This window comes from Papio anubis, chromosome 5, assembly GCF_008728515.1.
Source record: "Papio anubis isolate 15944 chromosome 5, Panubis1.0, whole genome shotgun sequence".
Taxonomy (NCBI): Eukaryota; Metazoa; Chordata; class Mammalia; order Primates; family Cercopithecidae; genus Papio; species Papio anubis.
Window position 1 is genome coordinate 72,454,189 of NC_044980.1, and position 21,274 is coordinate 72,475,462.

The 21,274-nt window shown below is 39.3% G+C and overlaps 1 protein-coding gene and 1 non-coding gene across 10 annotated transcripts in view; one reads left to right on the forward strand and one right to left on the reverse strand.

The window, feature by feature from the left end:
- HOMER1 (homer scaffold protein 1) overlaps positions 1–21,274 on the reverse strand; it is a 164,901-nt gene that overhangs the window by 137,264 nt on the left and 6,363 nt on the right. The window lies entirely within an intron of this gene.
- LOC116275046 lies at positions 1,526–1,627 on the forward strand. Its single transcript, XR_004184020.1, has one exon. It is a non-coding gene; the product is annotated as a U6 spliceosomal RNA (small nuclear RNA).

A 21,274-nucleotide genomic window follows, 5' to 3' on the forward strand; every position in this document is an offset into this window, starting at 1 on the left:
AAAAAGACATTGATGAGGCAACTGGGGAACTGCGATCACTTATTAGATATCAAGGAATTATTAAGTGATTTTTCTGGTATGATAATGGTACTGAAGATGTGTTTTTTTTAAGAGTCCTTATTTCTTAGTAATACACAGTCATATATTTACAGGTAAAATTATATGATGCCTAGAATTTACTTTAAAATAATCTAGAGAGGTGCAGGCAGTACAGATAAAATATGAGCCACATGTTAATAACTGTTGAAGCCAGGTGATGAATGCATAGGGGTTAATTATATAATCCTCCTTAGGTTTTTGTATACTTAAAACTTTCTGTACACTTAATACAAAGTTTAAATTTAAAACATTTTTAGAAGTCTGTTTAAGATCCCAAAATCCAACTAAGGTGAGGCTGTAAAACTCCAACAGGAAAGACAGGCTAATGAGTAAGTATAAAACCTCCTCCAGTGTTTTGCTGTCTGCTTTAAGAACATGCAATCTGAAAGCAGACAACTATGTAAGTCAGAACGGGATTTATGAGAGGTGATTAGGCAGTGCCTTTAGCACTCTCTAGAAGAGAAGGGGCCCTGACGTAGCCAAGTGGCAGGTCACGACTCATGCAGGAGATTAATGTAGTACTAGATACCTAACCCACTATCCTTATTCCTCAAGCAAGCTTCTGATTACAATCTGGATTCACTGTGGCATTTGTTTTCCTATGTGAGAATACATTTTTAATGACTTATTAATAAACTTCCATTCTAGTTTATACATCAGTCTCTTGGAGTTTTAGTATGGTAAACCAGTTCCTAAGAGTCCCAAATCAAATATCGTAAATAAGCAACTGGTAAGCTAAAAAGCCCAGTGGGCAATCTACTGACCATACCAAAATGTTGTCAGTTTTTCACCATGGACCTTTTTCTCACTGCACATCCTTCACATAGGTAATAGAGCTATTTAATATTATTTTAAAATGCATTTATAATAAATAGAAAATAAATTTCAAATGTAACAATAATAGTTACCATTCACTGAGTAGCTATTAGTACATCAGGCTAGACCCTTTGTATACATTTTACCTAAATCTTAAAGCTAGATGGGGCACATATTCTCATTTTACAGATGAGGAAAATGATGTTAAGTGACCTATTCAAGATCACACAGCCAAGAAGAGGATGGAGCCAGAATTCAAACTTAGATCTGATGGTAAGCCAAACAGCCTCTTAAAATGTTGTAGACTAAATAGATTCCTGTGGTTTCACATTGTTACCAAACCCAAAATATAATCTCTATGAGTACATGTTTAATAATGTGAGTACCTAGTGAATGCCAGGCATTCTGTTAAGAGTTGTGAGGAATACACAAAGAAGAAACGTACACAGACTCCATTCTCAAAGACAGTTCATCTAAAAAAAAATCTTGTTAATAGAAGATGATTACAATATGAGTGGAAAGTAATAAATGCCATGGGGAGGTAATATAAAGCACTATGAGGATTCAGGAGAGACAGAGATTTCAAAATACGTTGAAGAAACAAACTCATGTGCTCACTTCGGCAGCACATATACTAAAATTGGAACGATACAAAGAAGATTAGCACGGCCCCTGTGCAAGGATGACACGCAAATTCGTGAAGCATATTTTTGCAAAGACTTGGAATGAACACAAATGTCCATCAGTGACAGACTGGATTAAGAAAATGTGGCACATATATACCACGGAATACTATGCAGCCATAAAAAAAGATGAGTTTGTGTCCTTTGTAGGGACATGGATGCAGCTGGAAACCATCATTCTCAGCAAACTATTGCAAGAACAGAAAACCAAATACCGCATGTTCTCACTCATAGATGGGAATTGAACAATGACATCACTTGGACACAGGAAGAGGAACATCACACACCAGGGCCTGTTGTGGAGTGGGGCGAGGGAGGAGGGATAGCATTAGGAGATATACTTAATGTAAATGACGAGTTAATGGGTGCAGCACACCAACATGGCACATGTATACATATGTAACAAACCTGCACGTTGTGCACATGTACCCTAGAACTTAAAGTATAAAAAAAAAAAAAAAAAAAAAATTAAAAAAAAAAGAAAAAAAGAAACAAACTCATAAAACAGCCAATTTTTAGTCTGACACTGTACCAATGGATTACTGTACTAAGTGGTGGACATTTCTTTTTATAAAGGAAAGAATACACGGCCAAGCAACAGAAGGCTAGGCTCTACCACCAGCTAGCAATGGGACTTTGGGCAAAGTCCTCAGTTGCCTCTTTTAAAAATAACACAGGCATCGCACCTGTAATCCCAGTTACTAGGGAGGCTGAGGCAGGAGAATTGCTTGAACCTGGGAGGTGGAGGTTGCAGTGAGCGGAGATTGCACCACTGTACTCCAGCCTGGGCGACAGAGCAAGACTCCATGTCAAAAATAAATAAATAAAAATAAAAATAAATAACCCAGGCACCAATTTACAAGAGGCCATTCTGTACTTGAAAACAAAAATAAAACATTAAAAAAGTTTTAAAGGGCAGAATTTATTATCTCTAAGGTTATTTCCTTCATCTACATGAAAAATCTACTTTAAAATGTTAATATAGTATTACAATTTTCTCTTCTGTTTCTCTTAGACTACAACATTAAAAATTACTAAAAGAGAAAAACAGTTTCTCTGGTGTCAAATTAGTACATTTATTGCATAGATGCTACATTTTTTAGGTGAACCGAAATTTCACTCTGATGCTTAGAATCCTCCAGAGATTGCCAAGATCTATAAAGACTGACTCACAGAGGAGACATATGAAGTCCCCTGGCACAACTTGACTTGTAACCTCTAGCAGAAACTGGCTAGGTAAGAGGTCTAGGTTGCATGCCTGTACTCAGCCTGAGGCAGCTAAAGGTCATGGTGATGTCAATCACTGCAAATATAACTTACATGAAAATGCTATCTTACGAGGGCAGGGATTTCCTATTATGTCCACTGCTGTCATACTTCCAACATTTAGGCACACAGTAATTACTCAGTAGACATTTGTTAAATGAATTTATAGACAAGGCAATCCCTGCCCTCATGACACTTATAGTCTAAACTAATGCTACCATAAGAATTTAGAAACATATTTTTAGGTAATATGAGCTTGTTTTATTTATTTTTTTAATTAACTTTTCATATATTAAACCCCAGTCTGAAGAAACTGACAATATCTGACCTTGAAGTTTCCCATAAGTGGTAAACAGGTTTAATAAATAAGACCAAATCAGATATTTAAATACTTTTCTGTTCTCTAACCAGTAAGATGACTTACCTATACAAAGGAGTTTTCATAAAAACAATATTACTTAAGCATATCTTATAAAATGTATAACAGTAGAATTAGTGATTACTCATCATAAATAACATTTAAAACTCAAATTGCTTACTGAGAATTAGTATTTTTATGGCTCTATCACAGCCCCTAAAATCAGCATAATATTTCAAAAGAATCCATGAAGTCAGAACGTTAAATAGATAAACTTGTTGAGCACAGTGGCTCATGTCTGTAATCCCAGTACTTTGGAAAGCCAAGGTGGAGGGATCGCTTGAGGCCAGGAGTTCGATTCTAGCCTGGCCAATATAGCAAGACCCCATCTCTACCAAAAAAACCCACAAAAACAATTAAAAAAAAAATTAGCCAGGCATGCTGGCACAAGCCTGTAGAACCAGCTACTTGGAAGGCTGAGGCAGAAGAATCCCTTGAGCCCAGAAGTTGAGGCTGCAGGCTGAGTGACAGAGCAAGACCCTGTCTCTAAATTAGATAAGTAAATAAGTAGATAAATAGGTACTTGGAAATATAATACAGGAGAAGAAAAGGAAAACAAAAACTTTTAAGTGGATTTTGATTGGAAGGGAACAGATATATTCCATAAAATTATTTTTGGCCTTCAGTAGTACCAAAGCTTTTTTTTTTTAAAAAAAAAAAAGCAAGCTTTTCATGTTCTTTATTTAGAAGTTAAAGAAATACAGGTCAGGTGCCAGTGGCTCACGTCTGTAATTCCAGCACTCTGGGAAGCTGAGGTGGGTGGATCACTTGAGTTCAGGAGTTCAAGACCAGCCTGAGCAACATGACAAAATGTACCATCTCTACAAAAAATAGCCAGGCACAGTAGGGTGTGCCTGTACTCCCAGCTACTTGGTGGCGAGGCAAGAGGGGAAGTAGGAGGCAGAGGATCACTAAAGTCCCGGAGGTTGAGGGTGCAGTAAGCCAAGACTGTGCCACTACACTCCAGCCTGGATGACAGAGCGAGACTTTGTCTTAAAAAAAAAAAAAAAAAAAAGGAGTTAAAAATTAAAATTCAGTTGAGTACTAGAAATGTAACTGAATACTAACCCTTCTTGCTTGGGCTCTCCTTATGTTGAAAATCAGCCTGTGTCGCATGTGCTGTCATGAGTTACTGTGATACTGGCAATATATGTTTGGGGAAGAAATGAAAGGTTTTCCTTCCATCTCATTTTCTTGTTAACTAATGGCCACTATCACAGCAGTTCTGGAACTGCTTAGTCAACTGGTTGTTTTCCTTATATACGAAATAAAGTAAAATGTAGCAAAAAACCAGAAACCCATAGTTAACAATAGCTATGAGTTATTGAGAAGTTACTATGTGCAACAAACACTTTTAACAAACTTGTTTATTAAGCAAACTTGTTTATTTTAAACCTTTCATCTTCATAATTGTATCCCCATTTTACAGATGAGGAAACTGAGACACACAAAACTTAAGTACCTTGCCCAAGATTATGGAGCTAATAAGAGGATCACTAATTTAAATGTAGCCACTACCTGGCTCTAGAGACCTCACTTGATTGCTAAGTTCTGCCTGTGCTGTATCATGCTACACTTTACCATAGTCACAGCTTTTGTGGCCTAAATCCCTATCCCAAAGTTTAAAAAGTCATCTAAAGGATCCAGTCCAATCAATTTAGAGCTTGAAAATGAAGTTATATAACAATGCATAAAGTAAACTTCATTTCATGTTGAGGCGTCTGTCTTTTAACCACTTCTGCCATTTAACAAATATTGCTTAATTTAGTTAAACGCATTCTATCATGAAAGTCCCCATATAAAAAAAAAAAAATCGGCCGGGCGCGGTGGCTCAAGCCTGTAATCCCAGCACTTTGGGAGGCCGAGACGGGCGGATCACGAGGTCAGGAGATCGAGACCATCCTGGCTAACACGGTGAAACCCCGTCTCTACTAAAAAATACAAAAAACTAGCCGGGCGAGGTGGCGGGCGCCTGTAGTCCCAGCTCCTCGGGAGGCTGAGGCAGGAGAATGGCGGGAACCCGGGGGGCGGAGCTTGCAGTGAGCTGAGATCCGGCCACCGCACTCCAGCCTGGGCGACAGAGCCAGACTCAGTCTCAAAAAAAAAAAAAAAAAAAAAAAAAATCCACTATTGAGGCTGTAATAGAATTAGTACAGGGGTACAGTTACTTTGGGTGAAACTACTTTGACTGAAAAGTATACCCTGTCTAGAAAGACTAAAAATATTTATCAAGAATAAGGAAGATAGGATAACTTCTGAAACTGTTTCCAAAATAATAATATACTGAATTCTCAGTAACAATCAGAACAATGTTTAAGTGCTTATACCAATCAATTAACTTCTGTGACTTTCCTAGGTATGAAAGAAGGAAAAAAAACCTCACCTTATTAAAGAATCCCTATACACTTTGGTTCACACAAGCGCAAGTGCTTTGTGTGTGGTATGTGTACTGAGCAGTAGTAGAAAATGAGAATATAAATATTAAATGCAGTCCCAGCCCTCAAAAGACTTCTAAGACTTTCCATACGACTTGGTTTCAGGATGTTTTCCACAGAAAAGACATCGAATGTTTAAAAAATTGGTGACATTTTGGAAAACTTAATAATTATTAGGTTGGTCTTCCAAGATAAGAGATGTTCTCTATAGAAGGAAAAGGGCCGCTAAGGGGAAAAAAGTGATACATATATTAAAATAACAGAATAGAACACTGCAAAAATGGGATATACCCACTTCTTGCTTTATTTTCAGCAAAATGAAGAAAATGAATTTTTTTTTTTTTTTTAAAGACAGAGTCTCACTCTGTTGCCCAGGCTGGAGTGCAGTGGCACGATCTTGGCTCACTGCAACCTCCGTCTCCCAGGTTGAAGCGATTCTGGTGCCTCAGTCTCCCAAGTAGCTGGAATTACAGGCATGCGCCACCACACCAGGCTAATTTTGTATTTTTAGCAGAGATGGAGTTTCGCCATGTTGGCCAGGCTGGTCTCGAACCCCTTGACCTCAGGCGATCGCCTGTCTCAGCCTCCCAAAGTGCTGGGATTACAGGCGTGAGCCACGCACCTGGCTTGAAAATGAAAACTCTTTTAACACACTCTGCTAACCCTTCTAACTCTACTGTGCTCTTCAGGTACAATAATAACTGGATTTAGACGGCTTCAAGAACACCAGAATGTGTGGCTTCTAATCTCAGCTGGGACCTTTAAGTTACCCAGCACTGTCTCCCACTCTTCCCTCTATTCCCAAGGCTCTGACAACCTTTACATCCCCACACTTCGCAGATGGCCCTGCCTTTTATCATTCACTGGAATGAAGCTCCATGAAGGCAAGGCTCTTTGTTCATAGCTCTCATAAACTTAGAACACTGCCTGACACATAACAGATAATCAATGTTTGTTAAATGAATGAACAGAACAAACACAGGCCATCAGCTAAGGAATTCCCTCAGTCTCCTGCTTTAACCTACAAACTAGTCATATCGTTTCCTTCAGTCTAGGACAATATTCCTCCTACTGAAGGTTAACTCCTCCACCTATGCTCCATATTGCATTCTCGCCCATCTCTTTCTCAATAATTATCCCTTTCTACTCTAATATTTTAAATACACCTTGCCATGGACTCCTTTGCCAGATCCTAAAAATAATGCTTAATCCCATTCTGTAAGCAAAACCAAAAGAATTTCCTGAACCCTAGAGCTTGCTGAAGCTACCATTTCAAAGATGCTTGGTCTTAAAGGAGAAGCAGACACATTTCTAGTGTCTGCTCCTCATCCTTCAACACCTTCAATTCATGGTAATTTGATTTCCACCCTAGACTTCTCAAATTCAAGGTAAGATTGTTAAAGGACCATAACTTACCCAATCTAATTATTTCTTGCCTCATTTGATGTTTCTGCTACATTTGATCCTGGCTACTACTCATTTCTTGAAACTCACTCCCTTTCTTGGCTCTTTTGACACTATTCTCACCTGATGGCTTTCTCAGCTGCCCCTTAAATGACTATTCCCAGAGATGCCTGATCTGCTATATAAACACTCTGCATGAGCTCATCCACATTCACAGCTCCAACCAAAAATTATATATTCTGACTCCCAAAACTCTATCCCCAGCCCAGTTCTCTTTTCCTGAATACTAGACCAACAATATCCAATTATAAAGCATTCCCACGTGGTTGACCACAAATATCTCAAGGTTCCTTCAGTTTGTCATCTCACCTTGCTACAAACTTGTTTCTCTACTCTTGGTTCCCTTTATCAACTAGTGGCTGACCAAGGCAATCTCTTTTACCTCATAATATCTATCTAGATCACTGTCAACTCCTATAGACATTACTACTTAAATCTCTTGAATTCAAGCCCTGTTCTACTCGGTTTTAATTCAAACCATTATTTCTGACTAAATTGCTGCAATTAACCTATCTTGCAATTGAGTGTCTCAGCTGGGTGCGGTGGCTTACATCTGTAATCCCAACACTTTGGGAGGCCAAGGCGGGTGGAACACTTGAGGTCAGGAGTTTCAGACCAGCCTGACTAACATGGTGAAACTCTGTCCCTACTGAAAAATACAAAAATTAGCCAGGCATGGTGGTGGGTGCCTGTAATCCCAGCTACTCTGGAGGCTGAGGCAGAAGAATCACTTGAACCCAGGAGGCAGAGGTTGCAGTGAGCCGAGACTGCGCCGTTGCACTCCAACCTGGGCAACAAGAGTGAAACTCAGTCTCAAAAAAAAAAAAAGTGTCGCTGAGACACTCAAGCATTTCTTTCATTCTCTCTCTCTCTCTCTCTCTCTCACACACACACACACACACCCCTGCCTTCTCCAAGTCCAAAAATTCCTCCATATTGCAGCCTGAGTAGTTGATCTAAAATGCAAGCATGGTAATAACTACCAACTTAAAATTGTTCTATTGCTCACCATTACTTAACAGCTTCTAAAGTTGTTTGCAGGAAGAAGTTACTATTCTCCTCTATCATTTCTATTTTTATATGTTTTATTATATACACATTAAATATGTATATTTATATATTAATACAAAGAGTACATGTAATTTTATAAATATACACATATGAAGGAAGATGTTCAAAATCTTTGATATGGGTACTGCATCAAAAATATTTGAAGATAGCCGGGCGCGGTGGCTCATGCCTGTAAACCCAGCACTTTGGGAGGCCGAGGCAGGTGGATCACGAGGTCAGCAGATCGAGACCATCCTGGCTGACATGGTGAAACCCTGTCTACTAAAAATACAAAAAATTAGCCGGGCGTGGTGTCGGGCGCCTGTAGTCCCAGCTACAGGCAGAAGAATGGTGTGAACCCAGGAGGCGGAGCTTGCAGTGAGCCAAGATTGCACCACTGCACTCCAGCCTGGGTGACGGAGTGGACTCTGTCACACAAAAATAAATAAATAAATAAATAAAATTTTTGAAGATCATTACATTAATCTAGAGGAAGAGTACAATCCTCTTAACATGACATAGTCATGATCTGGCCTCTATCCTTCTAGTCACATCTCCCTTAACTACCTTAACTTTCCAATTAGTGTAATTCACCTCTGAAGCTTTACCCATGCCACCTCTCCGCCTAAAATACCCTAACAACCACTCATACATCTTCCCCTCCCCCAACTCTTATTTGTTCGTGACTGGCTATGTGAAGCTTTCTGACCTTCCAAGGTAGAGGTGGGCACTTCCTTCTCTGTGCTACCAAACACAACATACATCTCTATTACAGCACTTAAATCACAGTACTGTAATTTCTTGTTTACATGGCTATCTACTAATCTTTGTACTGCCAGTGCCTGGCATGACTCACGACATAAATTAAGTGCTTACTGTTTTTTACAAGTGCTCATGAGGCACAGTGTTAGGAGACAAACTGTAGCAATACCTTAGTTACCTGACACAGCTGAGTCAGTGCTCTCTTTTCCTTAGGTTTGGGTTAATCAATTTTAAGTTTTTAATTTTAAGATATGCTTACATCATGCATTGAATTTTCAGGTGTTGGTTACAGGGAGAGATTTTTAGAAAGCCAACACTTTATCATCCACCAAATTCCAATCAATTAACTGTCAACAGTGTCAACACATTCCGACACTGTTCTGAAAGATGCCTTATAGAAATTCAAAACCTAAGGGCTCACTGATTCTGGTCAAACATGGCAAATTAATTATACTCATTTATCTTCCTTTTCCAAAATTCCACTAAAATGAAAGTGAAGGGGGGAAAAACAAGGTATAAACCTATAACACCAAAGACTGTAAAAAGCAGCAGCAGTTCTTAAGTAACTTTAATACAGTTTTCAAAATGTATTAAAGATGGAAAATAGAAGGAATGGTGCCTGGTTTGACAAAACCAAGGAAACTATAATAAAAGTGCCTGCAAAGAGGGAACTAAGTGAACAACCTGCTGGCTAGAATTTAGAAGCAAAGGGACTGCAGAGGAGGTGTGAAGTATGTGACTGAAATGGAGGAATTGACTGAAGGTTTAAATAACAGAGAAATGAGACTCCCACCCCTTCCCACAGTCAATCAACTACCTTTTCCAATAGCAGAAGACAGGAGTGGGGCCTAAAATAGGAGCACCAGGAGAAAGGCTGCAAACAGAACCTTGTCCCCGCAAAAATCTTCCCATTCCTGACTTTCAGATTACAGCAGATGATAAGCCTCGGAGGTATATAACAGAAGAATATACTTACCTTGCTCTCAGAATGTTAAGATTAGAACTCTACACTGAAGATTCTCCTCTAAAGAAAATGAAGTGTCATAGAAAAACTTAAAATCTTAGACAACAGACCTCCCCAAACTTGGGAACCAACCAAAAAATTTAGGCCAGTTCACCACCTAAATATCTAAGTTGAAGTCCACCAGTGACAGGCCTCACTGATTCACAAAAAGCTTTTAATCACCTTTTTAGTATCATACACAGCTGAGGCTCACCAGATATTCCAGAATAGTTTCCAAAATGAAATAAGAAACTAAACCAACAAAAAGGAACACAAAAGAAAGACAATTTAGGGAATAGAAAAATTTCAGGCCAGGCACGGTGGCTCATGCCTGTAATTCCAGCTCTTTGGGAGGCGGAGGTGGGTGGATCACTTGAGGCCAGAAGTTCGAGACCAGTCTGGCCAAAATGGTGAAACCCCATCTCTACTAAAAAATACAACAATTAGCCAGTTGTGGTGGCATGCACCTGTAGTCCCAACTACTTGCGAGGAGAATTGCTTGAATCCAGGAGGCTGCAGTGAATCGAGATACACCACTGCACTCTAGCCTGGGTAACAGAGTGAGACTTTGTCTCAGAAAAGAAAAGAAAGGAAGGGAAAGGGAAAGGGAAGGAAAGGAAAAGAAAAGAGAAAGAAACATGTAGGCTTCAACAACACTGGACAAACTTAAGGATATCTAGACAAAATAGGTAACTTAGAAGTAAGATTTCTTCCAAAAGCAGAAAACTTCAGAAGTCAAAGCAGTACCTGGTAGTTTAAAAAACAACACATTCAGAAATATCAAAAAGCGGAACTCTGACCAAGAAATGGGCATAACTGTTACAAGTAATCAGGTTTAAAAAGATTAGAGACCAGTTTCAAGTTGTCTTGGATATTTTTGCTTATTAAAAAATAGACAGGGCTGGGTGCAGTGGCTCACGCCTGTAATCCCCGCACTTTGGGAGGCTGAGGTGGGTGGATCACCTGAGGTCAGCATTTCGAGACTAGCCTGGCCAACACAGAAAAACCCAGTCTCTATTTAAAAAAAAAAACAAAAAAAACAAAAATTAGCCAGGTATGGGGGTATGCATCTGTAATCCCAGCTACTCAGGAGGCTGAGACAGGAGAATCATTTGAACCTGGGAGACGGAGGTTGCAGTGAGCCAAGATCGTGCACTGCAGCCCAGGAGAGAGTAAGGCTCTGTCTCCAAAAAAGAAAGAAAAAAAAGACAGCTTACTCAAGTTCTTCCCCCTTAGTTCAAACTTAGTTTTTGCAACTTCAAAAGGAAGGGGCAGCAAGCAAGCAAGCATGCTTTAGGAGTCACTGAAGCTTTTGAATGGACAAAAGTTTCTCACATTTGATTTGTAAGCTGCATTTATCAAATGCAGTCACTCTCAAAGAAGTTCCCTGGACCAGCAGCATCAGCATGCCCTGGGAATCTGTTAGAAGAGCAAATGCATGGACCCCATTCCTAGACCCACTGAATCAAACACTCTGGGGGTAAAAGAAGTCCAGCAATCTGTGTTTCTTTTTAACAAGGCCTCGAGGTGATTCTCATGCAGGTTCAAAATTGAGAACCACTGATCTAATAAGCATTTCTGCCACTGTCACACTAGATGCTGATGCTCTGGTCTTCCTTCTTCAGTCAAGAGTTAAAGCATTTCCAGGCCAGGTGCAGTGGCTCACCCCTGTAATCCCAGCACTTTGAGAGGCCGAGGAGGGCGGATCACCTGAGGCCTGGAGTTCCAGACCGGCCTGACGAGCATGGAGAAACCCCGTCTCTACCAAAAATACAAAATTAGCCTAGTGTGGTGGCGCATGCCTGTAATCCCAGCTGCTCGGGAGGCTTAGGCAGGAGAATCACTTGAACCCGGGAGGCAGAGGTTACAGTGAGCTGAGATCGTGCCATTGCACTCCAGCCTGGGCAACAAGTGTGAAACTCCGTCTCAAAAAAAAAAAAAAAAAAAAAAGAGTTAAAGCATTTCCAAACTGCCTGTATCTGACCTACATTAGAGTATCACAGTTGCTAGTAGGAACTCAAAAAATGTTTGCTGAATAAGGGATCAGACTTCAGATATCTTTCTTTGGCCAGAGGGTTTTAAGAATACACTGGATATGCATGTTTTTAGGCAGGATCTCTTCTCTTCACTTTCCTACAGTCCCCACCAGTCGCTACTGTCTTCTACCTCATACTATCATACATTTTTCTGGTCAGCCAATGACAGCATAAGAGTTTGAAAGCTCTGGGAAAAATAATTCCAAAAAAATAATTTTAAATATGGATACAATATGGTCCAATCTTCTCTTACAAGTGAGGAAATCAACAACTTACAACTACCTTGGGATGATTCAGAAATTGTACAATATGCTACAATTGGTCCTTCTACTTGCAGGTCTCCACTTTGTTATTTTTGTTTGTTTGTTTTTTTTTTTTTTTGAGACAGAGTCTCGCTCTGTCGCCAGGCTGGTGTGCAAAGTGGCGCGATCTCAGCTCATTGCAATCTCTACTTCCCAAGTTCAAGCAATTCTCCTGCCTCAGTCTCCCAAGTAGCTGGGACTACAGGCGCATACCACCACACTCAGCTAATTTTTGTATTTTTAGTAAAGATGGGGTTTCACCATGTTGGCCAGGATGGTCTTGATCTACTGACCTTGTGATATGCCCACCTCGGCCTTCCAAAGTGCTGGGATTACAAGAGTGAGCCACCGTCCCCAGCAAGGTCTCCACTTTTAAGCCCCAGGAAAAATGTTTCAAGATAGCATCTCAAGCTTTCTTTTTCTGGTCTGAATTCTTTAGAAAACTAGAGCCTGCCTATGTATTATGTAAATAGATGCATAAGTATTCCAGAGGCTCATGTGCCCAATAACTACAAAGGCAGTTAACAAGGCCGACTGATGGCATTTACATGTTAATATCAACTTTGAAAACTCTATACCAAAAACATGTAATAACAAATCATTTACGAGAAGTACTTAAATGTATTCAAAATACAGTTGACCCTTAAACATGGATTTGAACTGCAGCAGTACACTTACAATAATGTTTTACAACTGATTTTTTTAAATAAATGTATTAGAAAAATTTTTGGAGATTTGCTATAATTTGAAAAAACTTACAGATTAACTGCATAGCTTAGAAATATTGAAAAAATAGAAAAAGGCATTATGAGTGCATAAAATATGTAGATTCTAGTCTATTTTTTCATTTACTACCATAAAATATACACAAATCTATTACAAAGAGTTAAAATTTATCAAAACGTAGGCAAAAACTTACAGACCATACATGGCACATCTAGAAAAATGCAAATACACATAAAGATGCAGTATTACATCATCGCGTAACATTAACTAGTATATACTGATCTACTGTAATAATTTGTAGCTAACTCCTGTTGCTATTGCAGTGAGCTCAAGTGCTCTGAGTGACTGCTTAAAATGCCACAGTAAATTGTGTATCACAACAGTAAAATCACGGTTCTTGCATATTTTTCATCCTTTTTAGTGCAATACCATAAACTTTGAATAACACCATGAGACCCATATGAAGTGCCACTAGTGATGCTGGAAGTGCTCCCAAGAAGCAAAGTCATGCTATTATAAGAAAAAACTGAACTGCCTGATATGCGCTGCAGATTGAGGTCTGCAGGTGTGGTTGCCTACCATTTCAAGATAAATGAACCCAGAGTAAGGACCATTGCAAAAAAAGAAAAGAAAATTTGTGAAACCATCTCGGTAGCTATACCAGCAGGTAAAAAAAACCTTGCACTTTTTGCAAAATACCTTTTTTCTCATATTGAAAATGCAGCTTCTATGTAGGTGAAGGATTACTATTAAAAAAAAACCATAGCTATTTAATATGAATCGAGAAAAAGCAGTTTTTTGATAACTTAAAGCAAAAAGAAGATAAAGGATCTAAAGCTAGAGAATTTAATGCCAGGAAAGGATGGTTTGATAATATTAGAAGAGCTTTGGCTTAAAAAATGTCCAGATAACAGGAAAAGCAGCTTCTGCCCACTAAAAGGTAGTAGATGAGTTCCTAGATGCCATTAGGAAAATCATTGAAGAGAAAGGATATTTGTCTGAACAGGCTTTTAATGCAGATGCCTCTGCCGCCACAGATGGCAAAACCAATCCCTCCTCTTCCTCAGCCTACTCAGTGTGAAGACAATGAAGATGAAGACCTTTAAGATGATTCACTTCCATGTAATAAACAGTAAATATGTTTTCTCTTCCTTTTCTTTTGAGACAGAATTTCTCTCTGTCACCTAGGCTGCAGTGCAATGGCATGATCTCAGCTCACTGCAACCTCTGTCTCCCAGGATCAAGCAATTCAGCCTCAGCCTCCTGAGTAGCTGGGACTACAGGCGTGCGCTACTACACCCAGCTGATTTTTGTATTTTTAGTAGAGATGGGGTTTTGCCATGTTGGCCAGGCTGGTCTCAAACTCCTGGCCTCAAGTGATCCACCTGCCTCAGTCTCCCAAACTGCTGGGATTATAGGCGTGAGCCACTGCACCCAGCCATTTGTGTGTGTGTGTGTGTGTGAGAGAGAGAGAGACAAGGTCTGACTCTATTACCTAGGCTGGAGTGCAGTGGCAGGATCTCAGCTCACTGCAATCTCCGCCTCCCAGGCTCAAGCCATCCTCCTACCTCGGCCTCCCCAGTAGCTGCGAGTTATGGTGTGTACCACCATAACTGGCTAATGTTTGTATTTCTGTAAAGACTGGTTTTCACCATGTTGCCCAGGCTGGTTTCAAACTTGTAAGCTCAAGCCATCTGCCTGCCTGGGCCTCCCAAAGTGCTGGGATTACAGGCGTGAGCCACTGCGCCTGGCTCCTTATGATTTTAATAACACTTTCTTTTCCTTAGCTTACTTTATTGTACAAATACAGCATATAAAACATATAACATACAAAATATGTGTTAATCAACTGTTTATGTTATTGATAAGGCTTTCCAGTCAACTGTAGGCTATTACTAATTAAGCTCTGGGAGAGTCAAAAGTTAAATGTGAGTTGGTGGGGCAAGTAGTACCTCTAACTCCCACCATGTTCAAGGGACAATTGTATAATGTATTGTGAGTTAATCAACTGTTTATGTTATTGATAAGGCTTTCCAGTCAACTATAGGCTATTACTAATTAAGCTTTGGGAGAGTCAAAAGTTAAATGTGAGTTGGTGGGGACAATTGTATAATGTATTGTGGGAGACTTACTTACACTAAAATTAAAATGCAGCTTTTTTCAGTACCATCTAGAAGGAAAACAACATACATTTAATGAACTCATCTATAAGAAACTAAGTTTGCAGTAAAATTAAGTCTTTGTAAACCACTATAATAGAAACCCTTCTCCAAATGAATCTGTATCTATGTAAGCATTCATTGAGGAGCACCTGTTCTAATGGTAAGAGCCCAAAGGAGCTGGGGGATCCAGCACATGATCTGCCATGTCAAAGCTGCATAACCTCCCATAGTCACAGTTTCCCTTTGGGCTGCATCTCCTTCTCCACAAAAAGTACAGTTTAGTGCTAATACTCTAATAACTGACAAGAGAAATACTCCTTACACTTAAACAAGTTTTGCTGGCACTAGAGTAACTGCTTCTTTAGCCAATCTTGAAAAGAATGAGATAAAATTTGAGATAAAGCTAAAATTGATACAAATATCTGTAAGTATCCAGATGTAAGAACAGTGACTGGTCCTGATAACTTTTTTTTTTGAGACAGAGTCTGGCTCTGTCACCAGGATGGAGTGCAGTGGCGCAATCTTGGTTCACTGCAACCTCTGCCTCCTGGGTTCAAGCAATTCTCCTGCCTCAGCCTCCTAAGTAGCTGGGATTACAAGTGTGCACCACCAAGCCCAGCTAATTTTTGTATTTTTAGTAGAGACAGAGTTTCACTATGTTGACCAGGATGGTCTCGATCTCTTGACCTGGTGATCCGCCTGACTTGGCCTCCCAAAGTGCTGGGATTACAGACGTGAGCCACCGCGCCCTGCCAGTCCTGATAACATTTTACTGTAATCAACATTTTTTTTTAAACCCTCACCCTTAAAACCCAAGAGAAGTTCTCTTTTTAATACCCTTACCCTTAAAACCCAAGAGAAGTTCTAAAACTTAATATGTTCATTATAGAGAAACTACAAGATTCAGAAAGACTAAAAAACAAAATTTTACAATCTTATCTCCCAGAAATAAACATGGTAGCACTTTCATGAGTCTCTTTCAAACATTTTTATGCATACACAGAATTTTATATACTTGAAGTCATTCAGAACATACAATTTCGTATCCTGATTTCTAACTGACCACTGTACCATCTTTGAAAACATTCTTTGGGATAGCTTCTACCACATGAATAGCCTATAATGTAACATCGTAGATTTTACACTGATTACTCAGAATATACAGTTAACCCTTGAACAATTTGTGAGTTAAGGACACTGACCCATGCTCAGTAAAAAATCTGCATGTAACTTTTGACTCCTCAAAAACTTTACTCATAACCTATTGTTGACTGGAAACCTTATTGATAACATAGTCAATTAACATATTTTATGTATGTATTATATACTGTACGCATACAATTAAGTAAGCTAGAGAAAAAAACATGTTATTAAAAAAATCAGGCCAGGCATGGTGGCTCACGCCTGTAATCCCTACACTTTGGGAGGCTGAGGCAGGCAGATCACTTGAGGTCAGGAGTTCGAGACCAGCCTGGCCAACACGGCAAAATCCCGTCTCTACTAAAAATACAAAAATTAGCCAGGCATGGCTGCATGCGCCTGTAATCCCAGCTACTCAGGAGGCTGAGGCAAGAGAATCACTTGAACCCAGGAGGCAGAGGTTGCAGTGAGCCAAGACCGCGCCACTGCACTCCGGCCTGGGTGACAGAGTGAGACTCTGTCGCAAAGAAAAAAAAAAAAGAAAAGAGGTCGGGTGCAGTGGCTCACGCCTGTAATCCCAGCATTTTGGGAGGTAGAGGCAGGCAGTTCACCCGAGGTCAGGAGTTCAAGACCAGCCTGGCCAACACAGTGAAACCCCATCTCTACTAAAAATACAAAAATTAGCCAGGCAGGATAGAGCAAAACTCCGCCTCCAAAAAAAAGAAAAAAGAAAATCATAAGAGAAAATGTATTTACTATCTATTAAGTGGAAGTGGATCATCATAAATATTCTTATCTTCCTCATCTTCACATTGAGTAGGCTGAGGAAGAGGAAGAGGAAAGGTTGGTCTTGCTGTCTCGGAGTAACAAGAGGTGGAAGAAACTCTGCATATAAGTGAACCCACACAGTTCAAACATGTGTTGTTCAAGGGCATCTGTACTAAAATGTTGCAAAATACAATTAAACAGCAATGTCATCATTAATGTCTATTTCCACTATACTAACATAGGCATAGCAATAAATACCAATTTAACAATAGTAAAATACTAAATGAAAGCAACAATGAAATACACAACTAAAATCTTACAGATTATCAGCTGGGTAAGGAAAACAGCAGCCTGCAAGATCTAGAATTTTTTTTTTTTTTTAATCAACAGAATCTCAAGAAAGATGAGTTTAAGAGTGACTTGGGAGTAGTCCCATTGAGCTTAATGTATACAGATCCCTGGCAATACTGAGTAAACAAGAGTAGGAGGAATCCTCAATCTGTAAACATCTTGGGAGCTGGCAAAGTGATTAAGCAAAGCACACAAATTTTAATGTTAAAAGCCATGAGACAGTGATTCATAACGGAGTAAGAAAGAAAACAGCTCTGTTTTTACAAAGGAATAAGTAGAAGAAAAAAAAAAGCAGAGAAAGGTAAAGGGATAGGTTAAGTAACTTAAATATTATAATAGGTTCAAAATAATTGTCCCATATACATTTAGGAATGTACAGACTTATCTTCCAGGAAAACTGACTGACAGAAATTTCTAATATGAGTATTTTGAGGTCTTTGATAGTCATGTCCTAAAGATCATTATTAAGAGTCTAATGAGGGAAACTGGAAAGTAACTGGGCAGAAAATTCCCACTCACACAAAGAAAGTCTTGTTCAGAACAACCCTTATAAATACCTAAATAAAACAGAAGAAAGACAATAACGACTTAAGATTGAGATATATGTAAATATAAAGGTAATTCAAAAATTTACCTAGAAAAATTATCAGAAAAATAATCGGTATATCCAACTATTGGCCCAATTGCTAGAAATCAGGATTTTCTGTATATGAGCGCTAATTCCCACAAATCCTTTCAACTAATATTGCACATGTGTACTGCACTATGAACTTGTGGGTTAGGAAGCACAATCACAATGTATAATACCCAAAGAGATATGTATCAGAGTTATATCTCTCAGTAGACTTCTATTGAGATTCCCCAATTAGGCTGGGCACAGTAGCTCATGCCCATAATCCCAGCACCTTGAAAGGCCGAGGTGGGTGGATCACTTGAGGTCAGGACCAACATGGTGAAATCCCACCTCTACCAAAAATACAAAAATTAGCCAGGTGTGGTGGCGCACCTGTAGTCCCAACTACTAGGGAGGCTGAGGCAGGAGGAGTACCTGAGCCTGGGAGATGGAGGTTGCAGTGAGCTGAGATTGCGCCACTTCACATCATCTTGGGTGACACAGCAAGACTCTGTCTCAAAAAAGACTCCCCAACTAGACAATGACAAATTAGGAACAAACTATTCTATGGAGGGGGGTGGAAATCAAGGACATTCGCCTCTACAGGCCTCTGGACTCTAAGGCATGTGACCACGTGGATCCAGACATGCCAACAGACATGACAATAAACATGACTTTCTTTTTTTTTTTTTTTTTTTTTTTTTTTTTTGAGACGGAGTCTCGCTCTGCCGCCCAGGCTGGAGTGCAGTGGCCGGATCTCTGCTCACTGCAAGCTCCGCCTCCCGGGTTCACGCCATTCTCCTGCCTCAGCCTTCCGAGTAGCTGGGACTACAGGCGCCCGCCACCACGCCCGGCTAGTTTTTTGTATTTTTTAGTAGAGACGGGGTTTCACCATGTTAGCCAGGATGGTCTCGATCTCCTGACCTCGTGATCCGCCCGTCTCGGCCTCCCAAAGTGCTGGGATTACAGGCTTGAGCCACCGCGCCCGGCCTAATAAACATGACTTTCAATGACCTTATAAAGTAATGAAATTGCTTTAGTATCTGTGTTCCCTAAGCACAGTTTTTTGTTTGTGTTTAATTTCTACACAACTCTTGCTTGGTAATTTTACAAAAAGCCCTCAATTCTTACAACTTTTGTGCCTGCAGGACTTGGTGCCAACACTTCTCAAAAGATAACACTGAAACTCTTCTTGGTTTATGGAAGAACATTAAAATAAGATGTTCGTAAAGCCGAGCTAATTTTTTAAGCTAATATTAATACTAGGTGTTAAGAGATAAAGGTGATTTTTTAAAAGGTAGAGAAAATGCAAAGGTAAGTGTACTATGAAGATAAAACATTGATTAGATTACTGGGTTGGGGGGGGTTTATAAACAATTTTATTTTCTGATACAAGACAGAAAACAATGACTTTTTGCCTTCCTTTAGTAGTCTACCTTGACAGAAAAAAACATAAATAAGGGTAAATAAAATTCAGTTCTTAACTAAGTCAAATGTTAGTTCTATATATAAAATTATTTTAGCTACACAAGATCCATACTAGCTTCACAATCCATTATTGGGCGGACAAAACCTCACTGAAAGAAGAGAAAAAGATGACCCTATAAAATTAATTATATTATCCGAAGTGTTTAGCAGACAAAAAAAAATTAAATTAATTCTAAATTGTACTTACCAGAGAACTGAATAATTTTTAAAAATGCAAGTAGAAGAAAAAGGCAAAACAAAAAAGATTATTTGTGTCAATAATTTCCCTCAAAAATACTGCTTAAAACAAGCTGCATTGATTCTTATCTTTTTTTTCTTTCTCAGACATTTCATGAAGAAGCACAGAAATGACCAATGTGTTACACTCAGGACAGATGGGAAAAGGGGTATCAAAAGGTATGAAATGTTAAAATTAAGAACATAAGTTCATCAATAAAGTTGACTCTTTTAACAGAGAGTCATCATGGATGTCCTAATTTTATAGACTACGGAGAGGTGTGCTATAAAAAGTAAGATTAAAATACATGATTTTGGCCAGGCGTGATGGCTCACAACAAGGCAGATGTATCACTTGAGTCCAGGAGTTCAAGACCAGCCTGGGCAACCTGATGAAACCCCATGTCTACAAAAAGTACAAAAATTAGCCTGTCATGGTGGTGTGAGCCTATAGACCCAGCCGCTCGGGAGGCTAAAGTAGGAGGACTGCTTGAGCCTGAGAGGTCAAGGCTGCAGTCAGCCATGATGGCACCACTGCACTCCAGCATGGGCCACAGCACTGTCTCAAATAAATAAATAATTAAATATATATATACATGATTTTATTCACATACTGAAGACCATTGAATTATTAGTTTTTAAAAAGTTTACCTACTCTTGGCTGGGTGCAGTGGCTCACACCTGTAATCCCAGCACTTTGGGAGGCTGAGGCAGGCAGATCACGAGGTCAGGAGTTTGAGACTACCCTGGTCAATATGGTGAAACCCCATCTCTACTAAAAAAAGGAAAAATTAGCCGGGCGTGGTGGCGCACACCAGTAGTCTCAACTACTTGGGAGGCTGAGGCAGGAGAAATGCTGGAACCCAGGAGGCAGAGGTTGCAGTGAGCCCAGATCACGCCACTGCACTCCAGCCTGGGCGACAGAACGAGACTCTGTCTCCAACAAAACAAAACAAAATAAAACAAAACAAAACAAAAAAGTTTTACCTACTCTTGCAATACTCATTCAATAAGACAGATGTGAAAATTTTATCTGAATTCTTGTAGATGGGCTAAAATCTACATAAATATTCCTTACCACATGTAGATTCTTTTGAAATGAAAATATTTAACAGACCTGAAACTTTGCAAAGCCTCAAAAGCACTCAACTTTTCAAAAACAAACAGAAATATTAGCCACAGGTCATAAGGCATTACAAATATGCAACACAAAAAAGCTGCACATTTCATTCCACTAGATATGTCCTGAGATATAAATCTACATAAAATGTTTTACAGTCATTTAAAAACTACATCAGAAAAAAATTATATCAGAAAACATTAAGCACTCACCACTCATTTTCCCTATTCTTCTGTCCAGTTAGTCATATTAATCCAAAATAACAATCCAGTAACTAAAAACAAATACTTCAACTAAACACTAAAGACTGAAAAAAAAAAAAAAATCACATGGCAGTAGAGAGGTCAGACCTTCTG